The sequence below is a fragment of the Hevea brasiliensis genome, chromosome 10 (genome assembly GCF_030052815.1).
Source record: "Hevea brasiliensis isolate MT/VB/25A 57/8 chromosome 10, ASM3005281v1, whole genome shotgun sequence".
Taxonomy (NCBI): domain Eukaryota; kingdom Viridiplantae; phylum Streptophyta; class Magnoliopsida; order Malpighiales; family Euphorbiaceae; genus Hevea; species Hevea brasiliensis.
The window spans coordinates 17,415,147-17,429,207 of NC_079502.1; the positions used below are offsets into that span (position 1 = coordinate 17,415,147).

The following is a 14,061-nucleotide window of genomic DNA, read 5'->3' on the forward strand; positions in this document are numbered from 1 at the left end:
CCTGTGAGGTGACACGGACACTATGTGAAACTGTGAATGGCCTCACCCAGTCTGTGGTCTACTGGGCTCTCTATCCAATCTTCAGCACCTACGCATTGCAAAAGCGACGCACTAAGCATAAAGCTTAGTGGTGCCAATAATACAAGAAAATATAATATGCAAATAAAAGAAAAAAGTTCCTAGTTATTGTGTTTATAAGAAATGAATAATTACTAACTTATTGTTTAGTCGAAGGCTAATTACATTTTATGATATTAACTCTTTCTAGTATTTTATTGATCATTTTCTTGATAATTTTTTAGCCTCTTTTCATTGTAATCATTCTTGTTCTTTATTTTGATATTTAATTTCCTTACGTCCTTTAAAAATCAATTCAATTACAATTATACTTTTCCATGCCCAAGTAACCTATATAAATTGACCGGACTGGATAAACGGGTAAACTAGTCTCGGGTACTGTGTACTCGGTCATCACACCATCGGTCACAATGTGTCTCCCGGTATGCAGACAGAATGGCTAATAAGCCATAAAAGCAATAAGGCATAAAGCCAAGTATAACATTATAATCAATATAGCCATAGGCTATCATATCACAGAATGGCATGGAGACATACATCATACACAGTACTACTATCAAAACCCTATTGGCATGCCAACCTATCCAAACCAATCACATTAGGCCTACTAGGGTATATTACAAAGCTATTTCTTGAATATTTATACTTAACATGTAAGGTTACTATTCATTTAGCCATTTAAGTCAAAATATTGACTTTCTCGTATATAATAGTTACATGAGTTTTAATCACATAGATTTACCACATTTTTGTTCCCAAAAGTATTGGCATTAGTTGCCAATCCATACTTCTAACCAATGGAAAATAAATCAAAAATTTCAGTTTGGGTGCTAGAGTTCACTGTTCCATTAGGCCATTCTACAATGTGAATTTGGCCAAATGTTCTGCATCAAAGTTGTTCCTTATTGTGTTTAGTTACATTTCTTTTTTTGAATCACTCCATTTGGAGTTTTGTAACTCAAGTTATAGCCTAAACACCATAACTGGCCGGATTACAATTTTTCCAGAATTTCTGGGCATAATCAATTCTGCAGTTTTTGTACACTAACTGCAGGTCAGTTTTTGGACATGTTATGGTCAAAATTTGCGTTTATTTTCTTCATGAAAGTTGTAGGTCTATGTCTCAGCTTTCTACTGGTAAACATTCAGGTCAATTGGACCTTTCTACACTGAGTTATGACAAAATGAATGAACACTGTTCATTTGGTCATTTTCCAGGGACAGCTTGTGTGTTACCCGGATTGAAGCAATTTTTAGGTCAACTTAGGTGGGTTTTCTGGGTAGGGTTTCTTCACCAAAAATGTGTCATTATGTCCTAAGTTTAATGTCCAATTGGCCTCGCACCAATTGGAGTAACCTAACTCTACTTATGGTCACATTTATGTACTGGACTCAAGATCCAGAAAATCCTGCATGAACACAACACTTCCAATACCTCCCATTCCACACTACTACCAACTTCAATCACATTCAATGCACTTCAAATAGTCCATAATTAATCTCAGCATCATCAATTTATCAACAATTTAGCAAATCCCAAATTTTCTCCTCAAAACCCTAGCTCAAATTTCAAAATTCATGCCACACAAACCAATTGAATATACTAACCATACTTATCATCATATTCAAGCAATTTATCAAGTTTACTAGCAACAAAACACTTCAATTCCTCCTCTTATGGTTGCTGCCCGTATTTTTCCTCTCACTTTTATACATGATTTCTTCCAATCTCTTAATCATTTGCTCATATTTAAGCTAACTTTTAAGGAATAAATAAGATTTAAAGGTTAATATGCACTAACCTTGACTTGGCTCTTTCTCCTTCTTGTCAACTTCAATTTTTCTTCAATCCTTCACTTTCAATCTTCTTACCATACGCAAATATGAAGTTTTTGTTTTGGAAACTAGCTAATTTATGGAGATTTATCAAGGATTTAAAGCTTGAGAATTGAAAGAAAATGGAGGAAAAGTGGGAAGAGGGGTTCAGCCATCATGAAAATTAAGGAAGAAGATGGTGTTTTTAATTAATTTTGACTCATTTTTATGGTCTTCATTATCTCTTATAAATTGACTTGTCAAATTCTAATTGGTGGGAAGCTTTTTAATGATGTCATCCTATGTCATAAATCTAATTAAATGCTATTTTCTTTTATTCTTTTCCTTTCTTCTTTCTACTCATTTTTTTATTAAATTTTTAGCAATATTTATTCATTTTTTTATGTCATATAATTTATTTACTTAATTAGACAAGTCGATCAAAAATAGTCTCTGAAGGCAAAATGACCAAAATGTCCTTCGTTTGGCTTATTGAGCCAAAATTGTTTGTACCGATCAAAAAATTTTTCTAAGCATTTTCTTGGCATTCTAATGCCATAGAAACTTCAATGACTCTTCTCTAGAGTCCCAAAAATTATTTCATGAATTTTCTCCCGGGTTTAGGGCTCCTAGCTGCGAAGACCGCAACTTCCCACTAGGTTACCCATCGTTAGGGCACCGGCTCATTTAACTTGGTTGTATTTTATTTCTAAAATTTTTCCTAAATTTTTCTTATCATTATTTGAGTTATTTATGACTCCTCACTCTAGTCTAAATATTTTTCCAGACATTCTAGCTATCCAGACCAACACCGGTCACTGGAACAGTAGAATATACAGAATTACTACAGTGAGGGTGTTACAACTCTTCCTCTCTAATTTAAATTTAATCCTCAAAATTTACCTGACTTAAGTAATCGAGGAGCTGCTACCTCCTTGTTTTTATTCCTTGTATCGCCTCATCAATGTATGGGTTTGGCTCCTCCTGAGCTTCCATAGCATGTACCCGTGGTGCCACCCTGACTTCGGGCCTTTCGACTGCCTCAGAAACAATCTTCTGTGAAATGTTAGTCGTCTCTGCTCTACCTAATCTTTTACCCCTTTGAACTGTAGGGGCAGGTCTATCAACTTGTACTGGAGCTATTGAACCACTCCTCTGAGGTCAATCTCTTATGAAATGATCCGTAGCTCCACACTTGAAACAATCTCCAGTTAACAGTCGACACTCCCCTCTGTGTCTCCTACCACAGTGCATACATTCAGGCACTGGGGCTGATCCCCTTGTTATTGTGCCCGGGGAGCTAGCTATAGATATTCCAATCTAGCCTCTCTAGCCCTGTGTCTGATCTTGTGAACCAGAACCCTTAAGCTTCTTACTATCAGTCAGTATACTTGACTGTCCTGGTCTAAATTCCCTCTTACGCTGCCTATCTTTCCTATTCTGTTCACTTACTCTAACCCTTTCCACTTTCAGTGCGGCTTCAACTAATTTTGTGAAGTCCGTAATCCCCAAGGCAGTGATCATTATTTTGATGTTGTCATTTAGCCCCTCTTCAAACCTTCTGCACCTTTCTGCTTCTGTGGGGACTATCTCTCTTCCGTAGCGGCTTAGTCTGACAAACTCCTTCTCATACTCCGCTACTTATAGCTGTCTCTGCCTCAGGTTAATGAATTCTCTCCTCCTGTCTTCTAGGTACACACTTCCCACATACTTCTTCTTAAATTCAGCAAGGAAGAAATCCCAAGTTATCAGCTCTAGTTGGACCTCACTAGATACGGTGTCCCACCACTGATAGGCATTATCTTAAAGTAGGGACATAGCACCCTCCAAGTTCTGCTCTAGGCTGCAATGCAGTTGCTTCAATACCTTTATGGTGTGGTCTAGCCAATTCTCAGTCGCCACCGAGTCATCTTCTTTCTTACCCATGAAGTCTACAGCCCCAAATTTTCTCAATTTTTCCAGATGGGATTTCTACGGTGGAGGTGGTGGTGGTGGCATTACCCCAGCCATTTGTCTGAAGAATTCAGCCATTTGCTAAAACATAGCCGGTGGAGGCTGTACAGGCACTACTGGTGCTGGTGGAGCAGGTTCTCCCTGGCACCCAGACTCAGCTGCAGGTGGAGCACGACTCTCCACTTCCTCCTCAACTGCCCTCTGAGACGTGGAGTCCATATCCTAATCAAAATAAGAAAACCAAACAGATCTGCATTAGTGTCACCTCAACTCTTACAAATGCAATGCATGGTATGGACTCGATCTAGACCCAGAAATGCCTAAACCGTGCTCTGATATCACTAAATGTGACACCCCTTACCCGTTTACAGTGTAGCCGAGCAAGATATGCCACACAGTGTACCGGAACACCATATTTTATCTCAATTATTTTTATCCTTCCTTAATTTATTTCTTTATGGTTATAAAGAGCAATTTGTGAAATTTGACTCATTTAAGTCATTTATTGAAATTATAAATTCATTTGAGATTCTGAAAATTTTATAGAAAATCCAGCAGAGTACCGGCTAAAAATGGAGAAAACAGTTCTTCGGAACCTGTGAAAAACACTTTCAATAATCATTTCCAATCATTCTTAAACTCCATTTGTATCAACATAATCTCAATATTCTCAATCATTTCTCACAACTTCTTCTATTTGACATTCATTCATTTCTCATGATAATCATGTTCAAATCATCAATAAATACTAAATTTTCATTTCTAAACACAAATTACAAATACTGACATTCATACCAAATTATATTACATAAGTTTCAATTTATACATGAGAAAATAAAAATTTGATTATAAACAGCACAAACAGTATAAAATACCAAAATGGGACCTAGTGTCCTACCAATGCACTGTAGCCTGTGAGGTAACATGTACACTATGCAGAGCTGTGAACGGCCTTACCCAGTCTGTGGTCTACTGGGCTCTCTGTCCAATCTTCAGTACCTACACGTTGCAAAAGCGATGCGCTAAGCATAAAGCTTAGTGGTGCCAATAATACAAGAAAATATAATATGCAAATAAAAGAAAAAAGTTCCTAGTTATTGTGTTTATAATAAATGAATAATTAATAACTTATTGTTTAGTTGAAGGCTAATTACATTTTATGATATTAGCTCTTTCTAGTATTTTATTGATCATTTTCTTGATAATTTTTGAGCCTCTTTTCATTGTAATTATTCTTGTTCTTTATTTTGATATTTAATTTCCTTACGCCCTTTAAAAATCAATTCAATTACAATTATACTTTTCCATGCCCAAGTAACCTATACAAATTGACCGGACTAGATAAATGGGTAAACTAGCACTGGGTACCAGGTACCTTGGGCTGTCACACCATTGGTCACAATGTGTCTCTCGGTGCGCAGACAGAATGGCTAATAAGCCATAAAAGTAATAAGGCATAAAGCCAAGTATAACATTATAATCAATATAGCCATAGGCTATCATATCACAGAATGGCATTGAGCCATACATCATACGTAGTACTGCTATCAGAACCCTATTGGTATGCCAACCTATCCAAACCAATCACATTAGGCCTACTAGGGCATATTACAAAGTTATTTCTTGAATATTTATACTTAACATGTAAGGTTACTATTCATTTAGTCATTTAAGTCAAAATATTGACATTCTCATATATAATAGTTACATGACTTTTAATCACATAGATTTACCACATTTTTGTTCCCAAAAGTGTGGGATTAGTTGCCAATCCATACTTCTAACCAAATGGAAAATAAATCAAAAATTTCAGTTTTAGGTGTTAGAGTTCACTGTTCCATTAGGTCACTCTACAGTGAGAATTTGGCTAAATGTTTTTAATCAAAATTGTTCCTTATTGTGTTTAGTTATATTTCATTTTTTGAATCACTCCATTTGGAGTTTTGTAGCTCAAGTTATGGCCTAAACACCATAACTGGCCGGATTGCAATTTTTCCAGAATTTCTAGACAGAATCAATTCTGCAGTTTTTGTATATTGACTGTAGGTCAGTTTTTGGACATGTTATAATCAAAATTTGGGTTTATTTTCTTCATGAAAGTTGTAGGTCTGTGCCTTAGCTTTCTACTGGTAAAAATTCAGGTCAATTGGACCTTTCTACACTGAGTTATGACAAAATGAATGAACACTGTTCATTTGATCATTTTCCAGGGACAGCTTGTGTGTTACCCGGATTGAAGTAATTTTTAGGTCAACTTAAGTGGGTTTTCTGAGCAGGGTTTCTTCACCAAAAATGTGTCATTATGTCCTAAGTTTAATGTCCAATTGGCCTTACACCAATTGGAGTAACCTAACTCTACTTATGGTCATATTTATGTACTGGACTCAAAGTCCAAAAAATCCTGCATGAACACAATACTTCCAATAATTGCACACTATTACCAACTTCAATCACATTCAATACACTACAAATAGTCCATAATTAATCTCAGCATCATCAATTTATCAACAATTTAGCAAATCCCAAATGTTCTCCTCAAAACCCTAGCTCAAATTTCAAAATTCATGCCACACAAACCAATTGAATATACTAACCATACTTATCATCATATTCAAGCAATTTATCAAGTTTACTAGCAACAAAACACTTCAATTCCTCTTATGGTTGCTGCCCAAATTTTTCCTCTCACTTTTATACATGATTTCTTCCAATCTCTTAATCATTTGCTCATATTTAAGCTAACTTTTAAGGAATAAACAAGATTTAAAGGTTAATATGCACTAACCTTGACTTGGCTCTTTCTCCTTCTTGTCAACTTCAATTTTTCTTCAATCTTTTACTTTCAATCTTCTTACCATAAGCAAATATGAAGTTTTTGTTTTGGAAACTAGCTAATTTATGGAGATTTATCAAGGATTTAAAAGCTTGAGAATTGAAAGAAAATGGAGGAAAAGTGGGAAGAGGGGTTCAGCCATCATGAAAATTAAGGAAGAAGATGGTGTTTTTAATTAATTTTGACTCATTTTTATGGTCTTCTTTATCTCTTATAAATTGGCTTGTCAAATTCTAATTGGTGGGAAGCTTTTTAATGATGTCATCCTATGTCATAAATCTAATTAAATGCTATTTTCTTTTATTCTTTTCCTTTCTTCTTTCTACTCATTTTTTTATTAAATTTTTAGCAATATTTATTCATTTTTTTATGTCATGTAATTTATTTACTTAATTAGACAAGTCGATCAAAAATAGTCTCTGAAGGCAAAATGACCAAAATGTCCTTCGTTTGGCTTATTGAGCCAAAATCGTTTGTACCGATCGAAAAATTTTTCTAAGCATTTTCTTGGCATTCTAATGCCATAGAAACTTCAATGACTCTTCTCTAGAGTCCCAAAAATTATTTCATGAATTTTCTCCCGGGTTTAGGGCTCCTAGCTGCGAAGATCGCAACTTCCCACTAGGCTACCCATCGTTAGGCACCGGCTCATTTAACTTGGTTGTATTTTATTTCTAAAATTTTTCCTAAATTTTTCTTATCATTATTTGAGTTATTTATGACTCCTCACTCTGGTCTAAATATTTTTCCAGACGTTCTAGCTGTCTGGACCGACACCGATCACCGGAATAGTAAAATGTATGGAATTGCTACAGTGAGGGTGTTACATGTCGGGGGTGGCATTTTCTCAATAATTTCTACCTTTGCTTTGTCCACCTCAATACCCCTGTTTGACACAAGATGTCCCAAAACAATTCCTTCTTGTACCATAAAATGGCACTTTTCCCAATTCAAGACTAAATTAAACTCTTCGCATCTCTGCAAAACTTTAGACAAGTTAGATAAGCATTCATCAAAAGATTTACCATACACAGAAAAATCATCCATGGACACTTCCATAATATCCTCAATGAAATCAGAAAATATGGAAATCATACATCTCTGAAATGTAGCTGGGGCATTGCATAATCCAAATGGCATCCTTCGATATGCAAAGGTACCATAGGGATATGTGAAGGTGGTTTTATCCTGATCATCTGGGTGAATAGGGATCTGAAAGAACCCTGAATAGCCATCTAAATAGCAAAAATAAGAATGATGAGCTAATCTCTCAAGCATCTGATCTATAAATGGCAATGGAAAATGGTCCTTTCTAGTTGCATTGTTCAGCTTCCTATAGTCTATACACATTCTCCATCCAGTTACAGTCCTAGTAGGTATTAGTTCATCATTTTCATTTTTCACTACAGTGATGCCCCCCTTTTTGGGTACAACATGAACTGGACTTACCCAATTGCTATCAGAAATAGGGTAAATGATACCTGCATCAAGCAATTTCAAGATTTCTTTTTTCACAACCTCTTTCATATTTGGATTCAATCTCCTTTGTGACTCTCTAAAGGCTTTGTGATCATTTTTCAACAAAATTCTATGCATGCACACAGAAGGATGTATTCCTTTAATATCATCAATGGTATAACCAATTATCCTTCTATGCTTTCTAAGAACTCTTAATAATTTTTCAACTTCACAATTATTCAGTTTAGCACTAACAATCACAGGATATGTAGAATTTTGACCAAGAAAAGCATACCTGAGATTTGTTGGAAGAGGTTTTAACTCTTCCTTCGGTGCTTCGCTTTTTTTAAGCATTGGTGGTGAAGTTGTATCTTGCTTCAAATCTCCACTCTTCTCAATACTAGCCATAGGCAAAGGTGGATTTCCTTCCAAAATGTGAGCATATTCTACAGCTTCTTCAATCTCATCCCCCTTTTTGATGTTGTGAACCAAACAAGCTTCTAAGGGATCTTTAGGATGTTGCTTTTTGAGCACTTCTCTGACCACTTCATCTATCACATCAATTCTCAAGTATGAGTTTGAATCATTTTTCTTTTTCATTGCTTGAAACAAATTAAATTTAACTTTTTCTTCCCCAACTTCTAATGCAAGCCTTCCATTCTTTAAATCAATCACAACTCCAGCAGTAGCAAGGAAAGATCTACCAAGAATAATAGGAATGTGTACATCCTCCTCCATCGCCAATACTACAAAATCTACCGGTATGAAAAATTTCCCAACTTTCAGAGGAACATTCTTAATCACCCCAATTGGAAATTTAATAGACCTATCTGCTAACTGTAGTGAAATGGTGGTAGGCTTCATTTCTCTAATCTTCATTTTCTCATAGATAGACAATGGTATTAAACTAACACTGGCTCCAAGATCACATAAAGCTTTATCTATACTGATATCTCTAATGTGACATGGTATGGAAAAATTACCAGGATCTTTCAGTTTGGGTGGAAGCTTATTTTGCAAAATAGCACTGCTTTCTTTTGTGAGAGCTGCGGTCTCAAATTCTTCTAACTCTTCTTGTTAGACAAAATCTCCTTCAAAAATTTAGCATATGAAGGCATTTGTGCTAAGGCATCAGTGAAAGGAATAGTCACATGCAAAGACTTCAATACCTCTAAAAACTTCCCAAATTGTTTATCCAATTTTACTTTCTGGAACCTTTGTGGGAATGGTAAGGGTGGCATGTAGGCTTTAGGTGCTACATATTTAGGTTCTTCCTCTTTACTCTCTCTCTCTTTACTTCCTTTTTCTTCCACTGAACTCTCTTTCTCAGCTTCAATTCTAACCTCAACTTCAGTTTTTTCATCTCCTTCTCTATTTTTCTCTTCTTCAATTTTCTCTTCAATCTTTTTATCTCCACTCTCCGATATTTTTCCACTTCTCAATGTAATAGCCTTGCAATGCTCCCTTGAATTTTCTGGTTGGCTTGGAAGCTTCCCAAATGTTTTGTTGTTTGAAGAGCTAGCTTATTGAGCTACTTGATTCTCTAACATCTTATTGTGTGTTGCTATTTGATCTACTTTAGATGCTAATTGGGAAATCATATCTGTAACACCCTCCCGGTAGCAACTCCGTACATTCTACTGTTCCGGTGACCAGTGTCGGTCCGGACAGCTAGAACGTCCGAAAAAATATTTAAACTAAAGTCAGGAACCATAATTAACTCAAATATTAATAAGAAAAATTTAGTAAAAATTTTAGAAATAAAATACAACCAAGTTAAATGAGCCAGTGCCCAAGCGAAGGGTAATCAGAGGGAAGTTGCGGTTCTCGCAACGAGGAGCCTTAGACCCGGGGGAAAAATTATAAAATAATTTTTGGGACTCCAGAAAAGGGTTATTGAGGTTCCCATGGCATTAGAATGCCAAGAAAATACCTAGAAAAATTTTTCAATCGCCAATTTTGACCCGTTAAGCCAAACGGAGGGCATTTTGGTCATTTCGCCTTCGGAGGTGATTTTTGACCGACTTGTCCAGTTAAGTAAATAATTATTATGAACTAAAATATGAATTAATATTGATGAAAAATGAATTGAAAGTTAGTAGTGATGAAAAGAAAAGAAAAAAAATACAATATATGCAAATATGACATCAATGTGATGTCATTTAAAATTGTCCACCAATCACATTTAAACTATCATTTATCTAACTAATAAAAGAGGTAAATAAAGACCAAAGGAAAAGAAAAAAACGTAGGTAGCCATCTCCTTCTCCATTTCAGCCGCACCATAGCCAAGAAGCAAACCTCCATTTTTCTTCCTCACTCAAGCTTGAAGATCTCTCAAGCCTCACCCCAAAACCCTAAGTTATCTTCACAAAAATTAATCTACACACCCTAAGCAAGCTCTAGTCAACCACAAAGAAGAGGAATTCTAGAGTTTTCACAAGCTCAATAAGTTGAGCAAAGAGGTTAGTGCTATACTTTCACTCTCACTCCTTTAATCCTTGTTAGAGCATCATTTTAAGTTAAGAAATTGTAAGAAAATGAAGTAAATTATATATGTTAGGGCATCTTCAAATTTTCAGCAGCCCTAAGGAAGGATGAGTTTGATTGTTTTGATGAATTTAGAGTGGATAGAAATGATGTTTAAGGTATGAATATGCATGGATGTTGAACTAGTGTGCTAATTGAGGTTTATGGGTAAATTGAATGGGACATTAGGGTTTTGAGAAGTAAAAATTGACTTGACTTATCAAACTGTTAAAGAACACTCTAATGGTCAATAAGTGACCATTTTAGGTATGTTGACCATGAATTGGACTGAAAAATAGTATAGCCAAGTGAATGTGTAGGCTGCCTTGTGAGTGCAGCAGAGTGACTGAAATTTCAGTCCACTTGCACAGCCATAACTTTGGCTGTGTAGGTCCAATTGATGTTTGGCCAATTGGACATGAAACTAGGCTTGTAATGGCACATTTTTGCTGAAGAAACCATGCCCAAAAGACCAAAGCAAGAGGACCAAAACTTAGCCCCAATCCGGACACCCTGCAACAGCCCCTGCAGAAATGACCAAATGAACAGTAACTGTTCATTTGGCCATAACTCACTGTAAATTTGGTCAATTGACCTGAAATTTTTACAGCAACAAGTTAAGACATAGACAAACAACTTTCATGAAGGAACCTACCCCAAATTATGGCCAGAACCTAACCCAAATGGCAGTGGCAGTCACTGTTCATGTTACTGTAGATGTGGTAATTTCTGCAGAATGGGAATCCGGCCAGCTGTGGTCTTTGGGCCATATCTGGAGCTACAAAACTCCAAATGGAGTGATTCAAAAAAGGAAATTCAACTAGACAAAATAAGGAACAACTTTCATGTTTGTCATGTCTTCAAATTCTCACTGCAACAGTGCTTAATGGAACAGTAAACATATGCTTCAAAAATTGAAATTTTCTGCCCTCTTGGTTTTAAGTTAGAAATGGTAATGGTGACCAATTCTAACAAGTTTTAAATGTAAAATGTGGTATGTTGGGAGTGCCAAAGTCAATGTACATATTTTCTATCCAAAAGTCAACATTTTTGTTGACCAAAGAGGTGAATAGTGACACCAAAACTTGAAATGCACAAATTGAAGAATTTAAAAGTTTCAAATGCCCTAGTATACCTAACATGATTGGTTTGGATAGTTTGGCATGCCAATAGGGTTCAATTAGCAGTACTGCATATGGCAATATGCCATTCTGTGATTTCATGGCTTTTAGCCATTCTGACTTTGTATTGAGACTTGGCCTTGTGCCTGAGATTATTCTGACTTGGTAGCCGCTGCACACCGAGATGCATATGTGACCGATGGTGTGATTTGGCCCAAGGTACTAGATACCCAAAGGTCGGGCTTACCCGTTATCTAGTCCAGTCGTCTAGTGTAGGTTACTTGGGCAACCAAATGAATAAAAGTGAACAAAGTTAATGAAATAATGGATATACCAATACCAAACAAAGAAAGCATACACACTCTATACATACTTACTTTCTGCTATTTGCTTTTGTTATATTATTGCACCACTAAGCATTATTGCTTAGCGCGTTGCTTTTGCCACGCGTAGGTACTGGAGATACAAATCGTGAGCCCAGTAGACCACAGACTGGGTGAGTCCATCCTGCAGCTTCGCACGAAGGTCCGTGTCACCTCAACTTCTGCAGTGCATTGGTAGGACACTAGGTGTCATTTTGATATTTTGTAGCTAATTTTACTTTCTCATATGTATTTGAACTTATGTAATGTATTCTGATGTTCATGTAAATAATGAAAGTTATGACTATGAATGCAAAATTTGAGCATTTATTTATTGTTTGTATATGAGAAATGGATGTTTGAGAAATGAAAAGGCTATTGAGAACTGAAATTGAGAAATATTGTTGAGATTTTGGATATTGGAGTTTGAGATGATTGAATATAAATATTGGAAGTGTTTTTAACAGGTTCCGAAGAACTGTTTTCTCCATTTTTAGCCGGTACTCCGCCAGATTTTCTTTAAAATTTTCGGAACCTCAAATAAATAATAATTTTGATAAATGGCTTAAATAAAGTATATTTCACAAATTATATTCAAAAGCATGATATAAAATAATTAAGGTATATTAGAGTGTGCCGGTACACCGTGTGGCATTACTTACTCGGGTATACTGTACACGGGTAAGGGGTGTCACAATATCTTATTGACTTTGATGGCTTACAAGTAGAGTCTCAATCATAGCTTCCAATCTAGCTATCTTGTCTGGTTGTGCTTGTTGTGGTAGAGGTTGTTATGGTTATGGTGGAGTAGGTTCATTTTGAGGTTTAGGAATTCCAGGAGGAGGACCTCTATTTTGCTAAAAATTCTGATGTTGTTGATACCCAAAAGGTTGCTAAAAATTCTGGTGTTGTCCTTATCTACCTCCCCAATAGAAATTTGGGTGGTTTCTCCATATTGGATCATAAGTTGCAGAAAATGGGTTACCGCCTGGTCTTTGATTGTAGTTCCCCACATAATCCACTTGCTCACTTGAAGAATCTTGACTAAGTGCAGAAAAATCAGCTGCACAATTGACATTTGCAGCTCCAACTTCTACTGAATTACTAGAACCTCCAACTGAAGAATCTACTTTCATGCTTCACTTATCCATCTTCCTTGTCAAAGCATCAAACTTAACATTAATCATATTCATGGCATCAAGCTCAAACATACTAGCTGGTTTCTTGATCTCATTCCTCTCACAACTCCACTAGTAGTTGTTATAAGCAATTTTATCTAGAGCAGAGAAAGCTTCATCTTCAGATTTCTCTATAAGATCACCTTCAAAAGATGCATCAATTGTACTTTTAATAGCTGGTGAAACTCCATTATAAAAGTGTTGAACAAGCATCCACTTCGGAATCCCATGATGTGGACATCTCCTTTGCAAATCCTTGTACCTCTCACATGCTTCATACAAGCTCTCATTATCTCTAGGTTTGAAAGAAGTCAGCTCATTTCTTAGCATAGCTGTCTTGCTTGGTGGAAAATATTGAGCTAAAAATGCTTGAGAAAGTTCATCCCATGTTGTGATGGAACCCGGTGGCAAAGAATGTAACCACTCTCTAACTCGGTCCTTCAAAGAAAAAGAGAATAATCTGAGTCGAATTGCATCATCTGAAACTCCATTTATCTTTAACATATCACTAATCTCAAGAAAGTGTGCTAGATTAACATGTGGACTTTCACTTGGACTTCCCCCAAATTGTGATTGTTGTACCATCTGACAGAGTGCAGGCTTCAGTTCAAAATTATTAGCTTCTACTCTTGGTCTTGTGATACTTGGCATGAAATCCCCAATGTTAGGATAGGCATGATTCTTCACAGAACGGTTGTTATTATTGTTGGCCATTTCTTCTTGCAGCAGCTCTT

At 36.1% G+C, this 14,061-nt stretch overlaps 1 non-coding gene across 1 annotated transcript; it reads left to right on the forward strand.

Annotated features, from left to right (window-relative positions):
* Nucleotides 1-13,550: 13,550 nt before the first annotated feature.
* LOC131170187 (small nucleolar RNA R71) lies at nucleotides 13,551-13,657 on the forward strand. The gene has a single exon (XR_009141124.1). It is a non-coding gene; the product is annotated as a small nucleolar RNA R71 (small nucleolar RNA).
* Nucleotides 13,658-14,061: the final 404 nt, after the last annotated feature.